Below are 15,849 nucleotides of genomic sequence, written 5' to 3'. Positions count from 1 at the left end.
TATTGCTTGTATTTCCATCCACTCATCTGAATGCACATTGTCAATTTTTGAATAAAAAACCCGGAGTGGAAACGAGAAATTCAAGATCTTGCGATGGAATCACACCAGTCGCGACGCCCCTCGACATGTTGACATTCTGACCCATGTGTACTGAGTCGTCGTTACTACACTTTTACATGAGTATTCATTAGTTGCTACTACATTATTACATGAGTACTAAGTACTAGTGGGTCATCTTCAAACTCAGCTTTCATTTCGATCTCAACTACACACCTGTGATGTTTTGTGACTATTGCACGGTTGTGACACTGTTGTGGTGGTTAAAATCTGTCCCCAGACGTCTAAGCATACAAACACCCGTCAAAATACTCAAAACCGACACTAAAGTAGGTGTTCTCCAGACCACATTTTGCCATGATGACACACACACACACACACACACACACACACACACACACAGAGGGTGAAAACAGCTGCTGGTAGTATAGAATAAAAAGAGCAGGAGCAAATCGGTAAACTGTCGTTAACTGTTAAATGAATAAATCCACTATGTTATCGCATCATTCTCGGGTCAAGTCCAGCCAGGGATAGTGGGCACATCAAAAAGTGCCACACAGACAAATTATTCTTAAAAAAATAACACAAATGAGATCCAATGATGTATCAGAGTTACTGGCACCTGATGAGTCATATAACCTTGTCAAATCCTCGCCTATCCTTACTAGTGTTAACACTTGTTGAAGTACTAACGTATTTTATTTTGTTAATTTTTTTTAAGCAATTTGATTAAAACTTGCGGAAGATTTCAGCAGAAAAACACAGCACATGACGGAATTTAAAAACCTTTAGCGTCAGCGTTAACTCCTGAGGGAAGTGTGACCGGGTGCTGACCAACAACTCATTCCCGCACTCCTTTACAGGGGAACACAGGCAACAAAGGCCATGTCGCTTGCTCTGGCTGGTTCCACCACAGGGTAAAAGGTGAGGCAACATGAGTGCGTATGGCACAAGCCTTCAACCCTTTATGTGCCGATGACTGGAAAGGACAGACAGACACAGACGCGACTACCTGACTGACACAGCCTTCAGTGGCGGGCTGGGCTTTGCCGTCCGATTCCGCGCACAGCTACTGCATACGTACGCACACGCCGTCCATATAGACGATCAGGGGTATAACAGGAAAATGGGATTTGAAACAGCAGCTCCCGGCACTCCTTACAAGTGCGGTGTCAACTGCAAAGAATTTTGGTCCAAAAGTCTTTGAGTGGGGTTCGTGCAGACACTTCAAACTCCCATATATTAAAAATAAATTATATCCGCTGTATTTTAAAAGCCCAGACTTCCTTCTCTCTGGTTCCAGGAAAACATATATCACAGCCGGTGTCCACGGCCAGAACCAACAGCGTCTGTTTGCCCGTCTAGGCCAGCCTGGACCCGCGCCCAGGTCAGAGGTCAAACAATCAGTCCTCATCTGCTCTCTGTCTCTGTCTCTCTCAAACCAAGAACTAGTGTGAAGAAAAAAAATTAAGGTTGTGTAATTACTCAGATTAGTATCTGAGTTCACTGAGATGCCAGTTGCAGCTACCCTGCAGTACCCGGAATGATTTTTAAAAAAACACACAACCAACCAACACTGTCTTTTACTGTGTGTGGTTTGACACCCTTCATACAGATATAAAGCATTTATCAAAAGAACAACCCCAATGCCAGACAAGAACGTCGATACTGGACAATTCCACAAAAATCAGATTACAAGGATTACAACTACAATTTTTTTTTTTTGTGAGCGTTTTTTTTTTTTTTGTTTTATGTTTGTTTTTTTCATTTATTTCCGGTACCAACATTTTTCAAGTTCTATACTTCTGAAATATACGTGTACAGGGCAATTATGGTATTGTTAGGGTCAGGGTAAGACTGATCCTTTTGAATATACTATGGTTAAGGTATGGTCAAGGTTAGGCAACTGAAACATTTAGCAAAAGTTAGATGGTGAATATAATATAAAGAGGCAAACATAAATTGCAGGTCTTTGACAGGACGCAAACTCTTGACTCTGGAGTTTGCCACGTGCCCGTTCGCCCTTGACTGCATCAGCTCTACTTTCTACCTCACTACATAAAGGGCACACTATTTCCTGCATGGGCACCGAATGTTGACATTGGACGTAAATCTTGAAATGAATATACACCCAATGTGAAGATCATTCTTAGAAAACTCAGCTGTGGGAAAAACCTGAATGATAAAGTCTGCAAAAGGTTTCTGTTCTCATTTTCATCCTTTGTTTGTCACGAGTAGGTATCAGCGATACAGAGTTTCCTAAACCTGTCAAAGTTTCCTAAACCTGTTGCCCTCTCAGGGCAGCAGCAGTTCTTGTATTAAGTAAGATAAATCTTTGGAGTCATCTCTGTAACCCGAGCAAGGGTCCTTGTGCCCCTGGTCTACTGTACTGTATGTCTGGCACAGGACAAATCCCCGATTCCAGTCTGAAAACACAGGCTATGTAACCCCTGAACTCCAGTTTCTACTCGTGTCCTTTAAAAATGCACCAGTCCTCGATCCACTTTAGAGTAATGGCTCCTCAGCTAACACCTGGCTCTGCTAGCGTGTCATATCACGGCTAATCGTATTAAGCTAATCACTCCCAGATCAGCACATCCACGCTGACCCCCGCACGACCCCCTGACCCGGCCAGGGAACCCTCCACGCGGGATCAGACAGTCAACTTATCTCCCTCAAAACCAGACCCCACCCTCACTGTTGCTTAGAGGGACACAAACAGGGAGACGATAGGAGGGTGTACGGATATGAACAGATTCCTTTGGGGGGGGGGGGACTGAAAATGACTGTTATGCTATGAACTGGTGGCACTTTGATTGAACCCTTTCCTGCAAAAATGGGGGAGTCTATGAGCAAGAGGGTCACATTATGATTTGATGACTGACCAATGAGGATCCAAGTGATAATAATGATTATGCTACCGGGGCTAAGAAATGAAGTATTTAAAACGCTAAAGAAATACCAAAATCTTATCAAGCTGGCATCTGTCTGCGTCTATTCGTGGGTCTGTAACCTAAAAGAATTTGAGGGACCGTGCCGTCTTTTCTGTCTTTTTCCCCTCACCTCACCTCGCCGCCGTCCTCATTTTCTCCCTCTGTCATCTGTCAGGCAGCTCAGTTCTTGGCACTCATACCACCTGCTCAGGACCCGCTGGATTTCACTCCTGCAAAAGAGCTTTGCACTGTGCCACGGCCAAGGATGCTCGCATCTGCCAGCCTATTTTCCTTTCTCTCAGTTTAGCTCGATCTTCTTTCCCTTCCACACTTCCTCTTATCTACACATCTCTGTATTTTGTGTCTTTAATCAACCTCTCCACAATTTATCTGCATTTTTCAATCATTTTGGGTTTATCATGATTGACTAAAAAAAAAAAACTGTTCCATCACTGTGTTGGGAAGACTACATGATGCATTGCCAATGCGACACTACGCAGTCCTTAATGGTGATGTTTAATATTTAAAAAAAACCAAATAAATAAATGAAAATAAAAATCTAATTCTTAAACGTCTTGTGTTTTGAGGGCAGAAACTGAAGATTATTTACACTATTAATTACTGTTATGGGAAGATTATTTTCCGATTAACTGTTTAGACTATATAATGTTAGAAAATTGTGAAAAATGACCATCATAAGTTTCTGAAGTCCACGATGATGTCTTCAGATGTCTTTTTTGTCTGACCAGCTTTTCAAAACCCAAAGATATTCAATTTACTATCACGTAAGCCAAAGAAAAGAAAATATTCACTTTTAAGAAACTTGATCCCAGTAATGTTAGATATTTTTGCTTAAAATATGAATTAGTTTTCTGTCAATCGACAAATAATTAATCAACTAACTGATTCAGCTGTAATGTATTTATTTGGATAAATAAAACAAAAACGCTATATCTAATGAGACATGTTCACGTATTTGCACTTTTTATGTTCAGTTTCTGTTTTTAAAATTATTAACTCTGACTCAAGCGCCAAACTAATAAACATTCAGGCATCAAAATGAACACTCTGCAGCAGTCAGCTGATTTTGGCTGTCTGTGCCACGGTCCTGTGTGGACAGGTCCTGCCAAGCCAAACACAACATAGGCAACGACCAGCCAGAGCCTTCATTCATGTAGGACCCCAATGCACCGCCATGGCCCCACCGCCTCCCTCTCTTCCTCTTTCTCCTCCCTCTTTTTTGCTGTCTTTCACTGTCCCAGTGTGCGAGGGGGGGGGGGGGGCTTGTGGGTAGGGGGTCAAGCAGCGGTTACTCAAATACAGTGAGCTTAGCCTCTCCACACTGTCCATTAACAATCAAAACATATGTGAGCACAGGCCAGGATGAGAGCGCCCTGCTCTGGCTGCCATTGTTTTTCTGCCTGTGTTCACTTTTTATTTTAAGCTTTATTTATACAGGGGAAAGTTGAGCAAGTAACACGTACATTTCCAGCAAAAGCCTCATTCACGGCAGGTCTATGTAAAGTGTATCAACAACATGACTATGCGGCTTTACTGGGGCAATTAGCAGTTTAACTTCAGTATTGATTGTTGCCTTCAAAGAGTCTCAAAATATATTCTTGTGGAGTCTAGCAATGCAGATAGTGCTGGTTTGTTTTTGAGTTACAATTATGGAGAAATCTGAAACTTCTGCCAACGCCCTTATACAATTGAGGTAAATGGAATTTCTTCATGTTATGCAGGGGATTTAAAAAGTGACATTTGAGAGAATTAAGAACATGTGTCTTTCCTGAAATAATTTCTCGGTTACTCTACAGACTTTGTTGTGGACCTCCCTTTTTATATTTTACATATTTACCTAAACATGTCTTCTATTATGTTTTTAGTAGTTGCTACAAGGCAGATTTCCGCTGAAGTGAAGACCTAGGCGAGGTTTAAGCTAAAGTGTATTTTCGGATGCAACCAAGGGTCCCGGTTGTAATCAAACCGGTGATGTTGCAGTTATATGGTATACATCTTACCAAGCCTCATTACAATTTAAGTTTTAAGTTAAGTAGAGGTAGGCTATGTTCATTTCAGTCAAGTCCAGTTAAGTCCAGTTAAATGAAATAGTTGGAAAGTAAATCCAGTAGAAATTGTTCAAAATTTGAGAAGTTAAAACTAAATCTGGGCGATGGACATTTTTTGTTTTTAAAGGTCAACTAATCTTTTAAAAATGTAATTTCATGACTTTTTTGTTCGGACAAACTCTTTCTACAAAAGTGTTACATTATAAATACCCCTATTCCCCACAACTGATGGATTGTTGCCTCCTTAGAGCTCCCACATCTATCTGGTCTTTGCCTTGCTCAAGGTTCCTTGACTACAGTCAATGATGACTAAGACAGGGCGGCGTGTCTAAGGCTCCTTTGGTACGACACTGAGCCGTTTTCTCTCCCAGTGTCCAGGCCAACACCATGTACAGTAGCGTTGCTTTTTATCCTTCCTGGATTGAAAAGTGCAAAGTTCAGTCTGGGATTCAAACCTGTGACCTTTCTGGGCATTAGCCAATTTTGCAAGACACTACTGCTCCCCCAAAACCATCACTAACTTTAAACCCAACAATTAGACAATGTAGAGTTTGATCACTGTTGACACCGTAACTGGGTCTGGATTCGGATGGTACAAAAGGCACTGTGGGCTGTTTGAAGGGATAAAAGAAAAAAAAAAAGAGTTTATACTCATGAGATGTATACACTCAGCCCCTAAACCCCAGTGGCCATAATACTAAACATGGCAAATGGCAGCCATTTGTATCCATGAGTGAACTAATGGAGAACTACAGACTGTGGGGACTGACAGGTTTATATTGGTAATATTCTGCCAGTCCTTCGACCGCATTAGCGTTTTCAACACCAGACTTTTAAATCTTTTTCATGTACGGCATAAAATGTCAGATCTGGCCAATACATCTCTAAATGAGCCCTCTAAAGTTCCCGTTCTCTGTGTGCAGACAGACATGCCGTGCTCCCTGCGCTGTCCCCACTTCCGATCTCTCTAATGTTTTTCAGTCATAATAAATCTGGCCCTGACTTTCTAAAGCAAACAATGCTGTGGGGACTGAGTCCTCCAATAACACTTTGTCAGTTCCAATCAGGCCTGAAATATGACTCAACTGTCTGTGCCTCCCCCTGCTCAAAGTCCTCTCCTCCACCCCCATTTCCTCTCCCTTGCCCTTTCTCCCTCTGATATCCTTTCCTTAGGCCTTAAAATCTCTTACACTTCTTTCCTGACCCATCCAACCGCCTTTTTCCCAGTCTAGTTATTAATATCTGCAGGCAGCTGAATTACCCTGATCTGAGAGATATCCATGACAAACAAGTATGTACACACCCAAAAATTGCAATCCATTTGTTTATTCAATGTCTCATTCTGAAACCATGGGCTTTAATGTGCTGCTACAACAGCCGCCAGTCTTTCAAGAAGTCTTTACACAAGATTTTGGAATCTGGCTGCAGATTGGCTCCCGAAGGCGTTGGATGGGATAGAGGTCAAGTTACTTTGCAGGCCAGCCATGTTCTGCCATTGATCTTGCTTTGTGCATTCATGTTAAAACAGGAAACGGCTTTCCCCAAATTGCTGCCACAAAGTTGGAAGCACACTGTTGTCTAAAATGTAATGGAAGAAGCGTCACAAACTGTTGTAGCATTTATCTGATCCCCAGTGAGTGAAACTGGTGAATGATCTGTATGGCTGAGGGCACTGATCAGTATGGGTTAAGGGAATAGCGTGATCTTTCTGAGTGATCCATGTTTTGGTGTTAGCTTATAGATAGCTGTTAGCTACCAAGATGAACTTTTATTGTTTCAACTAAACAGCTAAGTTATTTTTATGTTTTTAGCATTTACCAAACAGCTTCGGGAGCACAACCACCATCCTCTGGACTGGAGTGGGGTGACCCCGATTTGCATTCAGCCCAGGGAAACCAAGACGGACGCAATCAGATTTGCCATGTGGCCAATGGACACGCATTTTTGTGGCTAAGTATAAATTAAAGTGTATCAATTTAATCTGAATTTTATCCGGATTCAAGGCACTTCAACACGCCGTTTGCACTTGTCAGTGTTTAAGAAAATCCTGATCAGATTTCAATCCGTCTTGAGTGCTTCTTGGATACACTCAGCTTTTTTGATACCCAAAACTATTCCTATCTGACCTAGATGCATGAAATGACAAAGTGTGAATGGGGTGTAATGTGGGGGCTACAATGTGCTGTAAATAAGAATCCCTCGAAGTTCCAGTTAAGGTCCCTTAACTGGAATTTTGGTATTAAACCCAAGCCATGACAACCAATCTCAGACCAAAACCACATAAAAGTATATGTCCACATACTTTTGGCCTTATAGACTACTGCTTTGCATGATTCCACTATCCATGAAAATGATCTGCAGCTGAATTCCTCTCTATTGGCAGGTAAAGAAAAAAAAAAAAAATCTTCCATGTAAATTTCAATTGCCTTGAACCGTTCTACAATTGTAGCTACGGTTGAACGAGTTGACCCCGTATATTTATTTGTTGCGCTCTCTTTTTAGTGCGTTAGCCCACGGCCATGCTAATCAGAGCTACTAACCCCCTCGAGCCCCACCACTCCATCCCACACAGAGACTGAGGGAAGCCATCAGTAGCGATGCCCGGTCGACCACAGAGCGAGCATGTTCTCTTCACGCATGATTAACGCTGTTGAGAATGGGGGATAGACCACCTCAAAGAGAGAACTGCCCCGACTTCAAAGTCTCGCCACTGAGAAAGAGACTCTGTCCCTGTGTGTGCACCCCCCCCCCGTCCACACACACACACACACACACACACACACACACACACACACACACACACACACACACACACACACCCTCCCTTAAAACTTAATATAACATGGCCTCAACTACCCTTGTAAACACACATGCATGCACACACACTCGGAAACACGGAAATGTAAAGAGTGCTTTAGGGAGGGCTTTAACTGGTATTATATGTGAATGATTGACTGGTGGTGATGGAGTGAAACCCCTGCTCCCTTTTTACTATTTCAGTGTCAGTATCAGCTTGTGTCATGCTTTTCACAGACTGTTTAAACTTTACTTTCTGATCAAATATATCCTGTTTGCATAACAAGATTCAACTGATAATTGGAAAAAAAAAAAAAAAAAAAAAAAAAAAATCAGCTGTAGTTCTACAAAGTGCACTGAGCACAGAACACCCAAGTGGCCTGTTTTGAATATCTAAAAACTTAAATTCTCTTCATCTTGCCACTCGGTTTGAGTAGTGATACATTTGGGCAGCACGTACAACTGGACTAGAACTGCCACATGAAAAACTGGGGGAAAAAACGAGAGCCCTTCCTGCAGCTACCAAGTCAAAGCGGCGTGAGGAAAACTTTACACAGCGGTGACCACAGATGGCAGTGAGGAGGACTGCAGTACGAGGAGATCGTGTTACAGTCGGAAAAACAAAAAAACAAAAAACAAAATGATAAAAGAATGTCTTCTCCTTCTGGGGAAAGGTGGTGAACAGTTAGTCCTTGGTGCATTTAAAAAAAAAATCTGTTGAATAAGAAGAGTTATAACTGAGTGAATTGACCCGGACGTGTCTTGGGAGTAGCCATAATAAGAGATTGTCAGATTGTCAGAGAAATAAGCCTCAGAAAAAAAAAAAAAAAAAGCACTTTCTTTAGCACATTTTGCTAAAAAATCCTACGATTAAATTCTTCACTCTGGATATATTGTTAAATTGCCGTTATACGACACCACGTCATGTAAAAAGGATGATGATTAATAGCTGTCTGAAATTTTAATTTACTCACCATACAGTACACTGCATAATTTTTGTTCATTGTGTAGGAAATGGGTAATAATTGAACAAGTGAGTCATTTTGGACACAGCCTGGCCTTTGTGAGAGGAAGCGCTGCTACGCAAAATATTTCTTGAACCAGTGGCAAATGAGTCACAAAAAACACATCTGCATCCCACGAATTTTCAATTATCCAGTATGTTTTAATACAAACATTCTGAGATTGACAATTATACAGTAGATGTGGTCTGTGTGAAAATAAAATCAACAGAGCATCTCTTCACTTCCATTTTATTGGTTCCCTGGTGTCGAACAGTTGCTGTTTTATTATTAAAGTTATCAAAGCAGTCATCGAAAATAGCACACTTTTTATTTTGGAGGCCAATGGTCTTTTATATTGTAACCATGACTCGGTCAGCTTTAAATTTTTTTACACAGTATTTATATATATATATAAAATAATTACACTGACATAATAACACGTGTTCAATATTTTCTCCAACTTGTATTCTCTGTTGGTCAATTAACTTTTACTCTTAGGACAAAACAGATGGACATTATTGATCAATTCTCTCATAAATGTGTACTCAATTACTTCTTAGCTAGTCAGTCCATCTCCCAAAAGGTCGGTATCAGCAAATTAACTGCTGAATCTTCCACACCTACCACCTGAATTATTGGAGGGTGCCTCATAATGAAGCTGTGCAGAGGCAGATGACCACATACCCTGCAAACTTTTTACGACACGCACTATCAAAGTGCCCGACTTCTCTTTGTCTCTTTACAGGGTGATGAAGTGACAAAAGGAGAGGTCAACTCACATTTCCTAGAAAGCTTTAATAAGTTAGGTGTGTGAGCTGGTGTGTGAGCTGGTGTGTATGTGTGTGTGTTCGTTCAGCATGAATGTGGAATTTGGCCCGAGGCGCAACGACTGACAGTGAACCCGCTTCAAACCCTCAGAATCAAAAAACCGAGGGAGAGAAAGGGAGCAAGGAAGAGTGTAACACCTTTACCTGACAGTAGAAAACCTTCCCAACACGACATTCATGGCACTATTTGAATAAATAAACAGTAAGGACTTCTGTATGTGGTCGGGTGTGTGAGTTTGTATTGCCTACATCCTGTTATGGGCCTCTATCCAAACACAACTCAGTTACTTACAATTTTTTGTCAAGCTTTCTGGGATCATTGCTGGATGTACAGGTCAAAAATGTAATATATCCTTCACTGTTCCTCCGGGAGGAAATGTTTCTCCTGGGAGAAAGTTTTCTAGATGCTCTAATGCTAAAAAAGCTTTTAAAGTGAGTCTCAATGGGAGGTCAACTGGCCAACGTGTCAAGGCTATTTCTTTCTGTCAAAACTAGTGCTATTATTTATATTTAGAGTAAAATGTTAAAAATGATGTATAATTTTTGGCCAAGCTGCAACACTATCATATAAGGTTTTCAACGAGACAACCTTCCAACCACCAAAACTCACCCAGCAAAGCACTTTCCCCACCCCCCTTCAGCTCTCTTTTGACATACAAGATAAACATTCAAACACAACCAATCAGGTTTGAGCACCGCACTTCCTGGATTATGACACTCCACCCAGTTCTGGCAGAGAGGATGGTGCTTACATAACCTCCGACCCCTCTAATGCATTAATTGAGGGGAAGTATGTGTGGGTCCATTTATTGTGATGTAGAGTGTTGGTAATTGCCCAGTGACCCAAATGTTCTTTTTCACCGTCGCCCCCTCGTGCCACCAGGACCCCGACCTTCTGCTTCCAAAACTGCTGCCATATTGTGTTGCCGTCCCTCCTGCGTGTATGGACCCTTGGAAAAGCTGCGACCAATAGTTTTGGACAAAAGCTGCCAGTTTTGTGCTGCTAATATACTTTTACCTTTGTATTTTCTTGATGTTGGTGTCCACCCCCCCACCTCCTGTTAAGACTCAATAAATCTTAGTTTTCAAATATTTACACAGTAGTTTGATAGTGAATCTGGGCAAACCAATGTTATAAAATTTGGATGTTTTTTTGACGCAAAAAAATTGATAAGCCAGACTCGACCCTGCCTGAAACTAGATTTCTGGGGCAGATGCCAATATTGATATCTGAGAGTTACAGAACTTTGACAAAAGTAGCTGCTGATATTCATTTTTTAAACATAAACACCCAACATACACTAATATTTTTTTAATGAGGATCCCGTTAAATTAGTTTTTATAAAGACTTCTGACTAAGATATTTAGTAAGCAGAACATTTTTACAGTTGGAAAATAAACTCTTCTCTGGCAGCAAAACTATGTGTCTAAACTAAAACATATCTTTGGTATTTCTGACATATCCGCAATGAGAAAATATTGACCAATATCTCAGGCCTAGCCTTGCCTCGCCTAGCTCTAATTTAGAATCTTAGACTAACGGACAAATCATCAAATCAAACTTCTATCTGTAGCTTTAATCCAATAGGATCAGAGTCTGAATCATCTGTATAAAACCTGCGGAGGTCAAAGGCTTGTCTGAGCAGGCATTTTCCATTTCATCTCCGGTCTAAATTTGAACATGCTGGTTGTTTTTGTTTGGCTGCCACAGGCATAAACCCGGCCGGATGTGCGGCTGCCTGCGTAGGGATGTTTACGAGTTATGGTGAGGGCAGAAAACATGTGTCAATATTGATTATCGTAACCAAGTCCCAGAGAGCCTGTCGATCAATTAGCAGTTGGCCTCCTTCTCGATTCAGACATAGCAATAACAAACCTCCAAGATGACGAACTGAACCTTGCCAATTAATGACAGCTTTATTTTCCTTTGCACGGCATAGATGTTAACCACCACCAACACACACACAACCACAGACGTGCAAGCGCAATAGTATCAAGAAGGAGAGAAGGGAACAATTGAAAGAAGAAAATCATGAGAAGGAGAATTATTAAAGAAAGTGATGTTTATATTTGAGTACTCTTGGCGTTAAAACTGTGAAGATGTGGCGTCATCAGCACACACACATACACACTTAAAGCACATTCTACACAGTCACTCAATCCTATTATGAGAGTTGGCAGAGTGGTCCCGTGTGGCCTACTCTTGAGGACAGCCCCCATGGGATCCAAAATGCATTAAGAAATTAATGTTCACCCTGGGATCCTTCTAAAACCCCAGACTTAACCTGTGACTGTGTGTGTGCGTGTGTGTTTGTGTGTATTTGTGTGTATTTGTGTGTGTGTTTGTGTGTGTTTGTGTAGAAAATGGGAGTCCAAATGAGTCAGGAGGTTGACCACTGAGGTCAGTAATTGATAGGCCCTTTTTTTTCGATCCCCCCTACTTGGCGCCTTCTGTTGGCCCAAGACAACCGGCCTTAAATAGCAATCTAAAGCAAACACTTGTCACCATCACGACTCTTTCTCAAGTCAGAAATCAGTCATAAAATGCTCTGGCGGAGGCACATTTGGGTTTTATGTGCCTCCTAATCTGGATATACAGAAAGATTGCTGCGCAGTAACAATAACAACAGAAAACAGAATGCCTGGTCCGACAACAGGAAGTTGACTCTCAGATATGATCTTTGGATTCTGGGTTGTAACAGTCAAAATGGCAGCACTAATAATAATGGGTGGCAGTAATTTGTAGCAGCAATATTTTAGGGACAAATTGGATTGATTGTGTTGTGTTATTGTTGGCTGCGCAACTGGGAATTTATGGGGTCACTGATTGTTGTTAATGGATATTTTTGAGAAAATAATAGCCATGTTTTCTTGGCAAGGGCAAGGAAGTGAGGCTGTGGAACATAAGTGGTTTCATTTTTGGCTTTTTCAAATCTATCTACGTCATAATAGACGGTCATAAAACATCAACTAACCCCGTGCTCCTTGATTTAGTGCTACTTACTTTTAACAACATGGTTCCTTATATACAATCTTGACCACTGCACTTTTGAAACCCTTTGTCACTCCATATGTTTATCTACTGATGACATCTTCACTGGTATTTCATTGATATATTGACATTAACAAACAGACGTAGCTCTCTGACTATAGTGCTACATCTGGAGTCCATTCGGTAAATTTCAAAGCTCATCACTGAACAAAAGACATGAACACAGCTTCCTTTCAGTGAGTCTTCAACATAAATTCTTCCTACATTCCTATATTAATAATATCTCATACTCAAGCACATGTTTTCTCTGGCCCAGCTATACAATCTTAAGCAGACTTTGTAGCCAGAGTGCCTGCTGGAGGCCGCAGGTAAGTCAACACAACTCACTGACCAGGGCTTGTAGTGCTTTCCCCTTTAATCTTCATCTTAATGTGGTTAATAGCTAACACACACATATGTGCACATATTTGCATAAACGCCTATGCACACATTTTGACATTCCCCCAAGGAAACCAAAGCTGCCTCAGGAGCGGTTATTGTCTGTCCAATGCCAAACCAACCCCCGTGTTTGTCTTGGTTTGTGTTATATCGATCCAATCATTTGGAATTTTCAGGAATTGTGCTGCCCCAAAAAAACAAGTTCTCAAGTGTGTTTAAATGGTTTATGGTAAATGGCTGCATTAATATCATGCTTTAAACCGCAAGCTAGGTGCAAGGTGCTGGCCTGACCATTGGGAGCAAGTTGGAGTTCAGTGTCTTGCCAAAAGACACTGCAACATGTAGACAGGAAGAGCTGGGGACCAAACTGCCCTGTGATTGGTGGACCGCCCGCTCCACTTTTCAAGTGGGTTTCACGAATCCAATTTGCTCTCAAATGTATGTTGCAGGACTTCCACTTATCATTAGTGCATGTCCTGTCTACATGTCTAAAGCAGCAATTAAGTTTCATTTATTCCATAAAATGTCAAAAAAAACATTGAAAATTATACAAATATACAAAATAGAAACATGAAAACATGCCAATACAAACTGGTCCCTCAATGGCATGAATAAAAAGCACAGATAACTTGAAAAACTGGAAATTATAAAGAATAATAAATGACTAAAAACTAACTAAAAGATCTGTAAAAAAGGAAACAAAATAAACACCAAGTGGCTTACAGTTACAGCCTGTCATCAGACATATGTTCCCCAAATCCGACTCGAAAAAATCGCCACCCATTTCACAGTTCGTTCAGTTGGGCATTGTGTATCGGGCCTAAAGTCAATGTTTGGAACTTTAACAATGCTGGTGGAAGTGCCGTTAAGCTCCTGGACTTCTTTATAAACTCCCCTACATTACAGCTATTTCACACATGCAGACGAGACCTGCACACACTCCACTGCCTCTCAAAGCAAGAGGAGCAGCCCTGAGTACCAGAGGTTGCTCGTGTGAACGCAAGTGCGAGCTCTTAGAAATGGACTGCTGGCAAATTGGGCATTTGTGTGCGTCTCTGTCTTCTTATTGACTCAAATCCTGACTGAAGGGAGGAATAACACTCTGGCTTGTTCATATATTAAGTCTAAATTCCCTCGCATGTGGTCAAACTGTGAAATTCAATCAGAAGACTTATGTTTGCAAAGGAAAAGCCAAATATCTCGCAAAACTTAGCAGCTGGGACTGCCTCGGTGCATGACTATGCATGCGTGCGGCCATCTTTTCCCCTCTCCGCGGTCTGTTCGTATTCTAATCAGTATGTTTCCTGCTTGCATTGATCAGGGCCTGATAACCACCACTCCTACATGGTGTCTCCTCAGCAGATGCAAGAGACAGATACGGGGCTGAAAGAAAGAAACCAAATGAGAGGCAACAAGGCTACACAGGATGAGAAAGTACATCTCCCAAACACACGGTTCTGTTGTACAAATGCGTTTTACGTCAGATTCGATTCAGACACAACTTTTTTTTTTTTTTTTTATCATAACGTGGAAATCGATGAATTGTGCATGTCTCGGATCAAAAATACGTAAAAAGGTAAGACGGATGTCAGTTTTCACAAACATCAGGATGATATTGGTCTTTTGTTGAGAACCAGATACAACCTGTCAGTGCCATCTGAATGATGGCAGGAAACTCCCCGCTCATAGCTACTTTCATTCATTTTTCAAACAGGTGTCTGGTTCATTTGCTAGTTTAGCATTTGACAGGTACCACATTCCCAAATACAGTTCCCAATAACTGAAGTTGTGCTGAACAAAGCATTGCATTAGCATACGTTTCAGTGGAAAGTTTTTGTGTTTCAATCAGTGCCTTTTCAAAGAAAGGACATGACTAAAATTTAAAAATCTTTTTTATATTTTTTGGCCCAGAAAATACTCAAATCTAAAAGCACTATCTTGCACAAAACGGCGCTTTCTTCTGTCAGAACCCTCTGCATTCACATGTCCCATGTTTGCCTATGTGCTCTTTCAGAGACAAGATGAGTGAAATTCTCGGGGGGGGAAAAAAAAAAAAAAAGGTGATTTTTTTTGTACATCTTTGAAAATGCCTGAATTTTAAAAAACACTGATTACTAGCAACCAATGTTGGCTTCCTTTGTCAAACTCATTTCCATTTACATGTTGTTTCAGAGATAAGACATGACTAAAATTCTGAAACGAACAAAACAAAAAAAAAATAATATATTTTGATCTTGAAAATGGTTCAAAGGAAAAACAATGAAACCTATAACAAATCAGCTTTCTTCTGTCGAAACCTTTTCCATTCATGTCCCAAGATTGTCTAAGTGTTGTTTCAGAGTCAAGACGAGAGTATTATTGCGAAAGAAAATACATTTTTGTAAAAACAATGAATAGTCGCAAAAATGCTGGCTTTTTCTGTCAAAACCTTTTCCATTCACGTGGGATTTTGATCTAAATAACCTGTAGTTTGTCTGTAAAACCAGAAACTTGGGACAAAAATGGCTAAAAAAAAAAAACAATATTGGGACGATGGGAACAGGAACCCTGACAGCCGGAGTTTCTGAAGAAGAAATAGAAAGTCAAAGAGCTTCAGCTCTTATCTGTCCAGCGCCCGCTGCTGTGGGGCTTCATATGTATGTATGCTCATGTGAAGCCATTACATGGGGAGCAAGCACGCTAACATCTCTGCTGTGCGAGAACGACTGACTGCGTAATGCTCTGCGCCTCTTC

General features: G+C 41.0%; 1 long non-coding RNA gene across 1 annotated transcript in view; it reads right to left on the bottom strand.

The window, feature by feature from the left end:
• The window catches only part of LOC120802451, a 54,036-nt gene that overhangs the window by 13,371 nt on the left and 24,816 nt on the right, over positions 1-15,849 (bottom strand). The window lies entirely within an intron of this gene.

The sequence above is a fragment of the Xiphias gladius genome, chromosome 2 (genome assembly GCF_016859285.1).
Source record: "Xiphias gladius isolate SHS-SW01 ecotype Sanya breed wild chromosome 2, ASM1685928v1, whole genome shotgun sequence".
NCBI classification, from domain to species: Eukaryota; Metazoa; Chordata; class Actinopteri; order Istiophoriformes; family Xiphiidae; genus Xiphias; species Xiphias gladius.
The sequence above is the reverse complement of the archived record's forward strand: the minus strand, read 5'-3'. Positions and strand labels throughout refer to the sequence as shown.